Raw genomic sequence first — 14,652 nt, 5'->3', positions numbered from 1 at the left:
TCCGCCTGCCTTGCACCAGCCTAGCTGGTACAAAGGAGCATCGGGCAGCAGTGAATAGAATGACCCCCGCTCCCTTTCTCCACACCCTGCCCTCCCCATTCAGAGGGACTTTCTTTGAACAGCTCCCCGGGTTTACATTTCTGCCAGCAGGTCCCCTGCTTGGAGTCAGCTGATTTGAGCACGGACTCATGAAGACCTCCTCATCTTCCCCAACTGTTGCATTCCCTATCAGCAATTCTGCTCTTCCCACAGAGCAGTTCTATTCGACAGCTGCTCCCTGATGTTACCCACCTGGGCCAGCAGTGCTTGGGGAAGGCTCGAGTGTTCCTCAGCTTCTGTCGTTTCCGCCAGTGGGAGCAGTTTCCCACCACTGTTTTGAGGCTCAGCCTCAAAGCCCTCCGAAAAGCCTCACGCATGGCTGGGCTACAGCCTGCACAGGGAGCTTATTCCACAGTCTCAAACACCAGTGGACAAGGCTTTTGTCTCTTCTGTGAGTGGTTTATGTAGGTTTCCTCGGGGCTAGAAGGAGACCCAAATGGACATAACAAGGGGCGGAGATGGGGCTGGCCTCAACTTAAGGGAAAACATCCTCTGGGCATTCCCCACGCCAAACCCCATTCAGGTTTGCACCTCTGATAACAGTGCAGCCTAGCACAAGGGCAGAAGGGTTTCCAGAGGGGCCCAGAATAGGCTTCTAGCTACACAGCCCTGAGTATCTCTTCTGCCCCCTTGTCCATCCAACATGAGCCATTAGAAAGGGCAAAAGGCCAGTTCCAGTTTTTCCTTGCTCCATGCCCACGATCTGCAAGCTCCTTTCCTCTGTCACTCTTCCCCCTCTGGTGTCAGGGCTCCCCTGGGCATTGGCTCCTCCTCTCCTATCCAAGATCCCTTCCCCACCTCCACATATTCCTTTTCTTCTGGCCCAGCAAGGCTCTCAGTTACCTGGCATGTTGCATTGACCAGATGTGCTAGAAGAGGGGTTGCATTAGGACTACCAGCCAAGAGAAAACAACACCAGCCAGCCACTCTTAAGAAACACCCTGCAGGGGACGGTCTGTTTTGTAGGCTACATACAAAGAACTTGCCAGCTCTTACTCAAGAGGACAAGTCCGTGATATGAACATGCGATCTCACATTCTCTCTGGAATGCTCTATCCTGTTTAGTAAAGCACGAGCGCCTGAGTAGCAGAAAAAACCGGAGATACCCATGAATTCTGGTCCTCTCCCAGCCATGAAAAGTGCATTGGTATATTCCAGCTGATCCAGGCCAGAACAAACAGCTTGTGAAGTTGCTGTAGTTGTACAAATCACCTTAGAAAGGGTGAGCCATTTACATAAACCTGGCAGGATCAGGACTAACTTGGTCCTTTTCTCTCCAGTTCAGAGCTCTTAGGTATAGGGTTGTGAATCCTAAGAGGAGCCTGGGGTTAGCCCTTATTTTGTGAGGCGTGTCGTTAATGTAACCTTCATTGGGGGGGGAGGTTGGAGGAAAGAGTGAAATTAAATCTCAACATTATAAATACTTATTAGCCCTACTGGCTAAACGCCAAGCTGGGCCGCAGAAGGCGAAGACTCTGGGCAGCAGCCCTGCATTGCTAGGCCATGATCTGCTGAACACTTTCCCTCTGGCACTGCTTTATTGCACCTTTAGCAAAATTTCCTGATACTACAATGCTGGTTTTGCTGTACTTCACCTGAAACGTAAAATGTTCATAGTGTGACGCAACTCCTGTGTCTTAGTAGGTACCGTAATGTCCATGAAACAGCTCATCAGCAACAGGGTCGTTTTCAGTGTGCAGGCACCCTATGATTAACGATCATTAATGTGCAAATGTATTGCCACAGTACCACCAGGTGCCCACGTGTCCCGCACACCTCCTCTGATCTGAGGTAATGCAGGGAGACGGGTCTCAGCTTGTACTACTGCACACTTTCATCCACAACCTTTCATCTCGTGCCATTTACAGCCTCATCTAATACTTCTGAAATACGCCCTATGTTGTTCTGCTGCATTTTGGAGCCCGCTGGCAGCGTGTTTCTTACATTCAAACCCTGGAGCCTGCGGCATATGCAGAAATCTGACTCTTCCAGTGCCTGCAGTGGGGTTTTGTCTGGTCTGTAGCTTCCATTATGGAATAACAAAGGAGGACAGTGCAAGGATTTCTGGTTGTCTCAGCCACCTGTTTTGTCTGTCTTTTAGATTGTAAGCCCTCTGGGGTGGGCACTGTCATGCCATGTTTGTACAACACCTGGCATGATGGAGCCAGACCTGGTCAGGCTCTGACTAAGCAGGACTGCAATATTACTGAGAATAAATAGACACAAAATCCTTGCTGTATTCCAGTGCAGCATGATTTTATGCAGCTGGGGATGTTATATTGGCAATTGCCCAGTCAGTGCTGAGGGATTCACTGCTTGTTTCTGATTTTGTATTTGATTTCTTTCCCTGTTATCTTCTTGCCTGGGTATTTGAGCTGTACTGAAAGCAACATGCAGGGCATGGGTTGTGCATTTACAATACATATAGGCTGGGGTTTTCAAAGGGCTCCCCAAGGCACCCAACTGCCACTGGATTTCACTGGGAATTGGGCACTGAACTCCCTTTGTCTCCTTTGAAAACCCCAGCCATAGTCATCAAAGTGCGACATTAAATCCATCCACTGCACATTAGAAGTATTTCATAGAAATGTTGTGGACGGGTGCAGTATGAAACTCATACTGAAGGCTGGTTCTGGGAAAGCAGGACCTATGCCAGCTAGGGTGAGAGTCTGGGGTCCCGGATAAAATTTGGGAAATGTCTTAAAAACAGAAAATGACAATATCGCTGGTGGAAATGACTTCAGAGTAAAACAATCTTTAAAAAAAGATCACTCTTGGGCGGTGATTGAAAGGAAAGAGTTACAAGAACTTTTTTTTACTCAAGTGAGAAAATAAAGCCCCCTCAGTCCTTTCCAGCTGTGTCCCCCTCTTCTATGATCTATATAGAATCATAGGCATGAAGGGAGCCCAAGCGGACATTTAGTCCAGTCCCCTGCACTGAGGGAGGACAAAGTAAACCTAGAGTGAGAGGTGTTTATCCTACAGTTCTTAAAAATCTCTAAGGCCAGGAATCCCACAAGCTGTCGGTGACCTGTTCCAGTGCTTAGCTATCCTGATAGTTAGCACGTTTTTCCTAATATCTAACCTGAATCTCCCTTGCTGCAAACTAAGCCAATTTCTTCTTGGTGGACATGAAGAACAATTGATCACAATCCTCTTTTCATTGGAACAGATTCCCCACCTGGCACAAACTGGAAGCTGAAGTTGGTGGAGCTACCCTGACTTACCGTCTGACCCTTTATGCACAATGAGTGGCTATTAAAGAGAGAAAATACTTCATCTCCAGGTTCTGGTAACATCCTAATCCACTCAAACGTTGCATTTCTGATTTACAACAATGAACATGTCTAGAACCATGTAATATCCTGCTAAGAACTTGTGTTCCAGGCCAGGACTTTGGAAGGACTCAAATAATGACAGCCTCCTAGGAATCCACTCTAAGGGTACGTCTTCACTACCCGCCATATTGGCGGGTAGCAATCAATTTCTCGGAGTTCGATATATCGTGTCTCATCTAGACGCGATATATCGAACTCCGAACGCGCTCCCGTCGACTCCGGAACTCCACCACCGCGAATGGCAGTGGCGGAGTCGACGGGGGAGCCGTGGACGTCGATCCTGCGCCGTGAGGACGGGTAAGTAATTCAAACTAAGGTACTTCGACTTCAGCTACGCTATTCGCGTAGCTGAAGTTGCGTACCTTAGATCGACCCCCCCCCCAGTGTAGACCAGGCCTAAGTCATAAAGCAGAATGGTGCATGCTGGGACAAAACTCCTGGAAGCAGGGTGCTGAGAGTCCTTAGCTCTCCCTGGCTTCCATGGGAATTCTGAGCCCACATCATCTTGTATAATTGGGCCCTTGGAGTTTGATTTTCAATTTTGTCAGGCCCAACACTTAAGGCTAGTCTACACTTACCTGCCGGGTCGACACGGTGAGTTCGACTTCTCGGAGTTCGAACTATCGCGTCTAATCTAGATGCGATAGTTTGAACTCCCCGCGTGCTCCGGTCGACTCCGGTACTCCACCACTGCAAATGGCGGTGGCGGAGTCGACCTTGGAGCCACGGACTTCGATTCCACGGTGTCTGGACGGGTAAGTAGTTCGAACTAGGGTACTTCGAGTTCAGCTACGCTATTCACGTAGCTGAACTTGCGTACCCTAGTTCGACCCCCGCCCTTAGTGCCCTCCCATATTTCTGTATTTAGTGTGTCCCCCCTGCTAAAACAGCCAGCTGTGTCTGTGTGTCAGTCCCAGCTTCTCTGCTGTGCTGAGACCCAGTTTGGGAGCTATCCAGCTAGACTAGACTAGGGCAAACCACGGCCTGCAGGCCACATCCGGCCTGTGAGACCATCCTGCCCGGCCCCTGAGCTCTCGGCCGGGAGGGGGACAAGGAGCAGGGGGGGTTGGATGGGTCGGGAGTTCTGAGGGGGGCAGTCGGGGCGGGAAGTGGGAAGGGGCGGATGGGGGCAGGGCCAGGCTGTTTGGAGAGGCACAGCCTTTCCCTACCCGGCCCTCCTTACCATTTCACAACCCCGATGTGGCCCTCAGGCCAAAAGGTTTGCCCACCCCTGAGCTAGACAGTCAATATTTCATTTCCTAGATTCACAACCAACTAGCAGCCAGGCCTTCAAGAGATACAGGTCTGCAGACTAGAGCAAGGTTTTCTCCATCCTGCTCTTTGGAATTTTGCTTTGGAGTTTTTGGCTAAAATAATACTAAATAAGTTACTAAACTGGCATTTGATTGACATGATGTCAAAACATAGTTGCTGGCCACTGGCTTTTTTCCTCCCCAAGCAATGCAACAGTCACGGAATGCATACAAATCTGCTAGCGTCTGCGTAACACATGTGCCAGGGCTCACCACCAGCACCTCCATGGAGAAAGATCTGACCAAGTGGAAACAAACCTGCTTTTCTGAATTCCAGCGCTGCTTGCCACTCTGCTTGACTTCACGCCCTACGGAAAGTCAGGCCGCTGGGCGGCTGGAAAGCTCAGTGGCATGAGAACAGGGTGCAGAGTCAGTCACCATTTGTGCAGATTAGTCCCACTTTTGATGGAACTGCTGATATTCTGCAATCTAGGGGCTGCCACAGTGTTATTAGCTCCAAATGCACTGACAATGTAAGAAGGGTCATGATGCAAATGCCACAGATGCTTGTCCTGGAGGATAGGGGCTGGCATGCAGACATGAATACTGGCCATGCTGGTCGCGTCTGAAATCATTGATTGCTGACTCTCTGCATGCTTTTCTTCCCTCTCCCCCAACCCTTGGCCACTGGCCAACTGCATGTGGGTAGCCTCTGGAGAGAAAAGGGCCTAACTGCAAGAAGGGCTGCCCATGGGGTCTGCTACACAGCAAGTTGTGGTGTGATTGCACTGCAGCCTGGGCAGGGCCGGCTCCAGACCCCAGCGCGCCAAGCGCGCGCTTGGGGCGGCCTTTTCCCGGGAGGGCGGCAGGCGGACCCGGCGGACCTTCCGCAGTCATGCCTGCGGGAGGTGCACCGGAGCCGCGGGTCCAGCGGACCTCCCGCAGGCATGACTGCGGATGGTCCGCGGGACGAGCGACTCCGGTGGAGCTCCCGCAGGCATGACTGTGGACGGTTCGCTGGTCCTGCGGCTGGGGTGGACCTCCCGCAGGCATAACTGCGGATGCTCCACCGGAGCCGCGGGACCAGCGAACCCTCCGCAGCTCCGGGAGGTCCACTGGAGCCACAGGACCAGCGGACCCTCCGCAGTCATGCCTCCGGGAGGCCCGCTGGTCCCGCGGCTCCGGTGCACGTCCCGCAGGCATGACTGCTTGGGGCGGCCAAATTCCTAGAGCCGCCCCTGAGCCTGGGCAAGTATATCCATGCTACCTTGAATCTGGCTAGCATGGGTAACAACAGCAGTGTGGATGCGGTGGCACGTGCTTCATCTATTGTTACCTGTGCTAGGTAGATGAAAGCAGCATGGGTGTGCCTACCTGTGCTGCCATCACACCTTTCATTTGCAGTGTACTCCCAATCTGCAGCATGCAGTGCACACCTGATCCTCATTTGTACCAATTAATGATGGATACACCAGGAGATGGTGCGGCTGCCATCCTGTGATGTCAGCATGTCTCCCCAGCATGTTTCTGAGTACACTGCTGCACTCATTCCTCCCAATGATCTCCTCTAATAACTCTTACCCAAGAGATACAAGACACAGAGACTAATAGCTACAGCACAGAATGACAGCTAGATACTGCAAGCCCTATGCCATGAATCTGCCCCAACCAGCCAGACGCCTAGCTGCTATGTGTACCATTCCTGTAACAGCTGCTTCTGTTCCCTGTTCTATATCATCCCTTGTACCTACATGTAAATATTGTCCAGGAATAGAAATTGTCCCCCTTAGCATAGCTGACAGAAACAGGAGTTTCCCATGACAAGAAAATTTTCTCGCACTGTGTTTAATGTTTCAAAGTAAATATAGATAATGGAGTTCATCATTTAAATCAAACCATATCTGTGGTAAGAAAACGAGAGAGAACTCTTTCAAAATCAACCAAAGGACAAGCAGTGATGCTCTCATGATAATTCAATGGCTTGAAATCGCAGGTTCTCGAGCCCAACCCAGAAGGTCCTTCTGCCTGCAGGCTTTACAGTTCTAGCGAAGTGTGTCATTTTTGTCTCTGCATGTCTAGACCCTGAACAGATTCCCCAGGATCCCAATTTCCTCCCTTCCCCCCAGTCTAAACTGTCTTCATTGACCCTCTGCCGGATCATGTATTTTGCTGCTGAGAATCCCGCAATTTGCAGTTGGCCAGAAGAGGAGCTTTTTGGTTGTGGCACCGTAATGCCAACCTGTATCCTGGGGATCCAATAATCAGTTGATTCACAGCTCCATTGAGAAAGCTGTTCTTGCTAGCTCCATTCCACTTTGCCTGGACACTTTAGGCTCCATCAGCATAATTTGCATGATACGTAGTTTGCCAAAAATATCACAGCAGCAACCCTGCAGAATTATCAGAGTCTTTTTTTTCCTCAGGTTGGGGGAATGAGCTCAGCAATGTCAGCTCCCTGGAATCCAGACATTTTTCTGTCAGCAAGGAGTCCACGCTGCATGTTAGGACAGCTCCTCACGGGCAGGACTTTCTGAGCTGCTGTGTGAACTATTGCAGCGCCAGCACCAGATTGGCTGGAAGAAGTCGCCCCGTGACAAGCTATAAGAGAACATTTCAGTGCTTTATCCTGCTTGTTCTCCTTCTTTCTCAGGTCCCTCCCCCCATACAATGCTGGTTACATCTCACCGACCGGTCGACAAGTCTGCGAGCGAAGGAAAGGGAAGCCTTCCTAGAGAGCAAAGTCACTTTCACTTCCAGCGCTACATACACCTTCAATCCTAAAGAGGAGAAACCCAGGGCAGTCTGTGCTCAGGCTGAATCATGCCTTCCTCCACAAATAGTCCTCCCATTGTCCTCAATGGGGTTCCGTCGAACGGAAAGTGCTCCTCAGTGGGCATGAGGCCAGCACGGTCTAGTTCCTAGTGTTCAGCTTTAGAAAAGTCAGAGGTGCTGGAGGAAATGATGGATGCTGAGTTACAGGCACTGCGTGGAGGGAAGGTGGCACTCCAAGGCAGGAAGCCCTGTTCTTCAGGGACCCAAGAAAAGAAGTAAAAATGGGGTGCATCTTTTCTTCTTTATCTGGAACAGTCAGCAACGAACCCGAAGAGCCAGAGGGCCAGACCCTCACCTGGGGCACAATTCACTGACTTCAGTGGAGCTCTGCTGCTTTACACCGCCTAAGGATCTTGGCTTTTATTTTTCAGATCATGTTCAGGTGTTTCTGCTTCCAGTGCAGAATGAGCAGCTAAATCCTCTGGGCCAAAATTCTGCCCTGTACAGAAGCCACTATCTTAAATCCAAACCAACTCCATTGGCTTTGGTGCAATTACTTCTGATTGACACTGGTGTAACTGAGAGCAGGATTTGGTCCATTGGTACTGAGCAGTCTGAACAACTGTGATTAGTCTAGTGTAAAAAATAAACAGCTGTGTAACTGCATCCTGCAAATAGCTGTGGGAACAGATGTCTGGGTAGGGGAGTGTGTGTCTAAATAATTACAATAATTTGTTCCCAGTTGTCCTAGCCTAATTATGACTATTACTATTCCAAAATACACACAGCCCAGCAGTATAATTTACCTGATCTATATTTATGACAAGCTCTGTAAGCAATTCACAGCCTGATTGTTTCTCACATATGGTTTCCTGAAAAAGTTAAATAGCTTGAGAAACATCAGGTTGAACTGCTATTGGCCACAAATCAGACTATTATATCCATGAGCATCATGTGCCCTTTATGGGGGGTTAACCACATACCCTGCAGGGAGCAACACAGGCTGGCATGATCTCTAGGAGTGAGAGACTGGAGTTTGCTTTGGATCCCTGAGTTAGCTAAAAGATATTTAAAGACCAGGGCCTCAGTTCAGGAAAGTGGTCAGCATGCGCTAAAACTGCAGCATGTAAGCAGCACCACTGGCATGCTGACCTTCTGTGTTGGTGCAGTCCCCTCTCTCCTGCCAGGGCACGAGGGAGCCCCAGTGGGTGCAGGACTACTGTAGCTGGCCCTAGCCCATTCTCAATAGCGACCCCTGGTGTAGACAGGGGCCATACCGGAGTGCACTGTACTCCAGCTCTCCACAGTGGCCCTTGTGGGCTATTGCTAGCTAGCACAGGCTAGATGGGGCAAGGCAGCGGAGCAGAGGGCTGTAGCTGGCCGCCCACCGTCTGCTGCACTGATTAGAAACTCAGTGCATCAATCAACACTGTTTAATGGGCGTGATTTCAGCTCAGATAGACTTTAATCATAGAATCATAGAAAATCAGGGCTGGAAGAGCCCTCAGGAGGTCAACTAGTCCAACCCCCTGCTCAAAGTAAGACCAATCCCCAACTAAATCGTCCCAGCCATGGCTTTGTCAAGCCAGGCCTTAAAAACCTCTAAGGAAGGAGATTCCACCACCTCCCTAGGTAACCCATTCCAGTGCTTCACCAGCCTCCTAGTGAAATAGTGTTTCCTAATATCCAACCTAGACCTCCCCCACTGCAACTTGAGACCATTTCTCCTTGTTCTGTCATCTGCCACCACCGAGAACAGCCGAGCTCCATCCTCTTTGGAACCCTCCTTCAGGTAGTTGAAAGCTGCTATCAAATCCCCCCTCACTCTTCTCTTTTGCAGACTAAACAAGTCCAGTTCCCTCAGCCTCTCCTCACAAGTCATGTGCCCCAGCCCCCTGATAATTTGTGTTGCCCTCTACTGGACTCTCTCCAATGTGTGCACATCCTTTCTGTACAGGGGGGCCCAAAACTGGATTCAATACTCCAGATGTGGTCTCACCAGTGCCAAACAGAGGGGAATAATCACTTTTCTCGATCTGCTGGCAATGCTCCTACCAATGCAGCCCAATATGCCATTAACCTTCTTGGCAACAAGGGCACCCTGTTGACTCATATCCAGCTTCTTGTCCACTGTAATCCCCAGGTCCTTTTCTGCAGAACTGCTGCTTAGGCAGCCTGTAACAGTGAATGGGATTCTTCCATCCTAAGTGCAGGACTCTGCACTTGTCCTTGTGGAACCTCATCAGATTTCTTTTGGCCCAATCCTCCAATTTGTCTAGATCACTCTGGACCCGATCCCTACCCTCCAGCATATCTACTTCTCCCCCCAGTTTAGTGTCATCCGTGAACTTGCTGAGGGGGCAATCCATCCCATCATCCAGATCATTAATGAAGATGTTGAACAAAACCGGCCTCAGGATCGATCCCTGGGGCACTCCACTTGAAACCGGCTGCCAACTAGACATCGAGCTGTTGATCACTACCTGTTGAGCCCGACAATCTAGCCAGCTTTCTATCCACCTTCTAGTCCATTCATCCAATCCATACTTTTTTAACTTGCTGGCAAGAATACCATGGGGGACCGTATCAAAAGCTTTGCTAAAATCAAGGTATATCATGTCCACCGCTTTCCCCATATCCACAGAGCCAGTTAGCTCATCATAGGAGGCAATCAGGTTGGTCAGGCATGACTTGCCCATGTTGACTGTTCCTCATCACCTTCCTCTCCTCCAAGTGCTTCAAAATGGATTCCTTGAGGACCTGCTCCATGATTTTTCCAGGGACTGAGGTGAGGCTGACTGGTCTGTAGTTCCCTGGATTCTTCTTCTTCCCCTTTTTAAAGATGGGCACTACATTAGCCTTTTTCCAGTCATCCGGGACCTCCCCCGATCGCCATGAATTTTCAAAGATAATGGCCAATGGCTCTGCAATCACATCAGCCAACTCCCTCAGCACCCTCAGATGCATTAAAACCACCCCCATGGACTTGTGCATGTCCAGCTTTTCTAAATAGTCCTTAACCTGTTCTGTCACCACAGAGGGCTGGTCACCTCCTCCCCATACTGTGCTGCCCAGTGCAGCAGTCTGGGAGCTGACCTTGTCTGTGAAGACAGAGGCAAAAAAAGCATTGAGTACATTAGCTTTTTCCACATCCTCTGTCACTAGGTTGCCTCCCCCATTCAGTAAGGGGCCCACACTTTCCTTGACCTGCTTCCTGTTGCTAACATACCTCTAGAAACCCTTCTTGTTACCCTTCACATCCCTTGATAGCTGCAACTCCAAGTGTGCTTTGGGCTTCCTGATTACACCCCTGTATCATGAAGTGATATTTTTATACTCCTCCTTAGTTATCTGTCCAAGTTTCCACTTCTTGTAAACTTCCTTTTTGTTTTTAAGCTCTCCGAAGATTTCTCTGTTAAGCCAAGCTGGTCGCCTGCCATATTTACTATTCTTTCTGCACATTGGGATGGTTTGTTCCTGCAACCTCAATAAGGCTTCTTTAAAATTGTAGCAGGGTGAACCTCTGCTCCTGCCCTGAGGGGTTTAAAAGTGGCCTGGCAGGGCTTGAGAGCATCTGCTCTCAAGGCTGGGCTGATTGGGGAAGTGGCTGCAGGTGAGGCCACGCCCCAAACTGAGCCACAGCTGGCCCTATAAAAAGCCAGGGAAGCCAGAAGCAAAACAGTCTTCCTCTGCCTGAAGAGGAAGAAGGGCCTGGCTGTAGGGAGCTAGAGACTGGATACCTGAGTGAAGCAGGGCTGGGGAAAGGCAGAGGAGCTGGGGAGCTCCAGCCTAGAAAGCCCCAGGCTGCGGCCTAGCAGTGGGCCAACAGGTACTGGGGGTTGCAGAGGGCAGCCCAGGGGTAGGCCAAGGCAGCAGGTCCAAACCCCTTTGCCTGTGATGAGTAGGCTGATACTGCAGTCTGCCCCAGGATGTGGGGGCTACATGATGACTGACAGTAGCCTGATACAGAGGCAAGGTGGGGATAGAAGGTGGGGGTTCCCCAAGGAGGGGAGACCCAGAGAGAAAGGGGTTACTGCCAGGGGCAGCACCCCCATGTAAGAGGGCACTGGGTCCAGGGAGGGACACGGGGGCCTGAAGACAGGCAGATCACCAGCCTGCAGAGGGCGCTCCAGCGCTGGATAGAGCTAATTCCCAGAGTCACCAGCAGGAGGCGCCGCAGGGGTGAGTCTAACCCGTCTACAAAAATACAGCCAGCTCTCCTGGACTCCTTTCCTCCTCATATTAGTTCCCTGAGGGAGTCAAAGTCTGCCTTTCTGAAGTCCAGGCTCCGTATTCCGCTGCTCTGGCTAGCGTGGTCACTGGCGCAGGTTGCTGCACCAGCGCACGCTTCAGCACAGGTGGTACCAGTCTGCCCAGGACTCTGGGTAGTTCCTCACAGGGCCAGCCCTTGCTGAAGCCTACATGTCCGCAGCTTCACTGCTCCTGTACTGGAGCAAAGGAAAACCAGCTCATCTACCTCTCGATTAGCTGAAGTCACAGCCTCGTAGTGCAGTGCAGACATAGTCCTCAGGACACTAAACTGTCATGAGCCAGGAGAGACCGAGGTGCCACCATTGCCCGAGCCCCTGCAATGGCAGGGGATTGATCAGGCGAGACATGCCCACATAATGCCAACAGGCGACTAGTGCACCACGCTACAGAGGAAGGTGAACACCCCCCCAAAGCCCCTGCCAGTATCAGCTGGTGGGAAATTCCTTCCTGACCCTGAATGTGGAGATCAGTCTGACCCTGAGAATGGGATCAAGGCACACCAGCTGGGCAGCCAGAGCACTGGTCCACCACATCTGCATCCCATCTCCAGCTCTGGCCAATCCCTGATGCTTCAGAAGAAAGGGGGAAAATGACATCTGGCCAATTATACATTGGGGAAAAAATCCCTTCCTGGCCCGCGCAGGTGACTGGCCAAAGTCCAAGATTCGATAACAGTCGCTGTCACAAGGCAGAGCTGTAAGCGTTATTAGTGTGTTGAGGGCAACGCAGGCCATCCTCACAAAGGAGGAGGAGTCTGTCACCTCCCCAATTAGCTGTCACAGTGTTTAATCAGGGATGAATTAATCTTTTGTGGACCCCAGGGCCAGGACCATGGTCTTGCCCCCCCCCACCACTCTGCCCCAAGGCCCAGCCCATGTTGCATCCTGAAGCCCTGCCTCCACTTTACCCCTTCCCTCCTCAAGCCCTGCCTGCTGCTTGCATGGGAGGGAGAGCGGGGAGAGGGGAGTGAGCAGGGGGCAGGGCTTTGGGGGAAGAGGCGGAGCAGTGGCGGGGCCTGGGGCAGAGGGCCAGGCGGGGTCCTTCTGAGCGTGGGCCCAGTGCCACGGCACGGTTGGCACCATTGTAAACCAGGTATTGTGTTTAATCACCCTCACTGCTAGGAAAGCGCAATTTATTATGTCAAGACTGAATTTGTCTAACTTCAACTTCCAGCTGTTGGGTCATGATGTGCTAGTGTCCGCAACCTGGAGAGCCCCCCAGGCTCAGATCCCTTTTCCAGGGGTAAGGACCGAGACACAGTGATCAGATCACCTCTCAACCTTCTCTGCGATAAGTGGAGCTCACATTGTATGGCTCATTTTCCAGCTCTGGGATAATTTTTGTGGTCCTCCTTTGAACGATCTCACACCCTTCTTGAAATGCAGACCCCAGCCCTGGGCACAGTATTGTAGTAGTGGCCTTACCAATGCTGTGTACAGAGGCAAGATCACCTACCTACTTCTACCTGACATTCCCCTTCTTATGCATCCTGGTTCACATCGTCTCCTTTTGCTGCAAGGAGAGCTCATGGTGAGATAATTATCTATGACCTTCTCTGAGGTCCCTGCTTTCCAAGGCAGTCTCCCATCCTGTAGGCATAGCCTGGGTTCTTGGTTCGCAGTTGTATTACCTTGCATTGGCCTGTATTAAAACACATTTTGTTGGCTTGTGACCATTTAGCCAGGTGATCCAGATGATTGTCACAGGAAACTGTCCTCCTCACATTTACTAACCCTATTCACAGCTCCTACATGCCACCTGGACTGGACATGTGTCACCTCCACCGAGTGAGTGCCCATGTTTCATCCTGGGATTGTAGGGGCTGAGCAGCGCTTTCATTGCAATTGCTTCTCCTGGATGTTGCAGGAGAGTGATAGCACAGGGGAGACAAAGATCCCCCTGCTGAGCAAGCAGCACCGTGGAGAAAGCCACTTGACTGGAATAAAGAGGGGACAAGAACCAGTCCTGTTGGGGATGGGAGGGGGAATAACCACTCCTTTGCTGCCAGCAAATATCCATGAACCCACTGCTAAAGTGTGTCTCATCCTTTCTGATGTGAATCCACACAGAGGATGACAACCTACTACTGCTATCAGTTACTCCATTAGTTCAAGTGGCAGAGGTCTGAGTTGTGGATGTCAAGGTTCCAAGCCTGCTGATGACCCATGGGGGTGTCAGTATGATGCCATAGGATGGACTTTGTTTTTTCAGTTTGCTTTTGTTAAGAACCTAGGAAATTACACACACAAAAAATCTTAAAAGAACATTAATAAGGTTGCGAAGTCAAGCACTCAGGAGATAGGAAATCCCACACTTAAGATTGCTTGTGTGACTTTAATTTGCCTTCCCTCTCCCTTGTGCCTATGCTTTATAAGACAGCCTTTAATTACATGATCACATACTATTTCCCCCCAGAAGCCCCTGCCTCATTGAGTGCACTGGCTGGCCCAGCTCTGGGCACGAATCAGGGTTGTGTAGTGAAGAAGGCTGTTACCTGTAGGATCCCTGCTTCGTTTGTCACAGAGGTTGGGAGGTGTACAGTGAATGGGGCAGGAGTAGGAAGAGAAAGGGTGGGCTCACGGTTCAGGCAGCTGGATGCTGCCCTGCCATATCAGATTCTACCCCGCCTCTTCCATACTAAAGTCACTGGGGGAAAATAGCACTGGTCCACTGGAGTCAAGGGGCCAGATCCCCAGCTGGTGTACAGCAGCGTTGCTGTCTTGAAGCCAGGATGCTGAATTCTGATGAAGTATAAATTGGCATCGCTCCACTGAGAAGCTGGCCCTATGTGTTTGCAATTATAACTGGAGACGGAATGCATCGGTTACTGTATTATAGGCTTAATGAACAAGAATAAATGCCCTCAGAAATCAGATTCTCCGTCTGCCTCTGCCACAGAGTTCCTGTGTGATTCTGGG

This window comes from Mauremys mutica, chromosome 10 (genome assembly GCF_020497125.1).
Source record: "Mauremys mutica isolate MM-2020 ecotype Southern chromosome 10, ASM2049712v1, whole genome shotgun sequence".
Taxonomy (NCBI): domain Eukaryota; kingdom Metazoa; phylum Chordata; order Testudines; family Geoemydidae; genus Mauremys; species Mauremys mutica.
Note: the sequence above shows the minus strand (reverse complement) of the source record.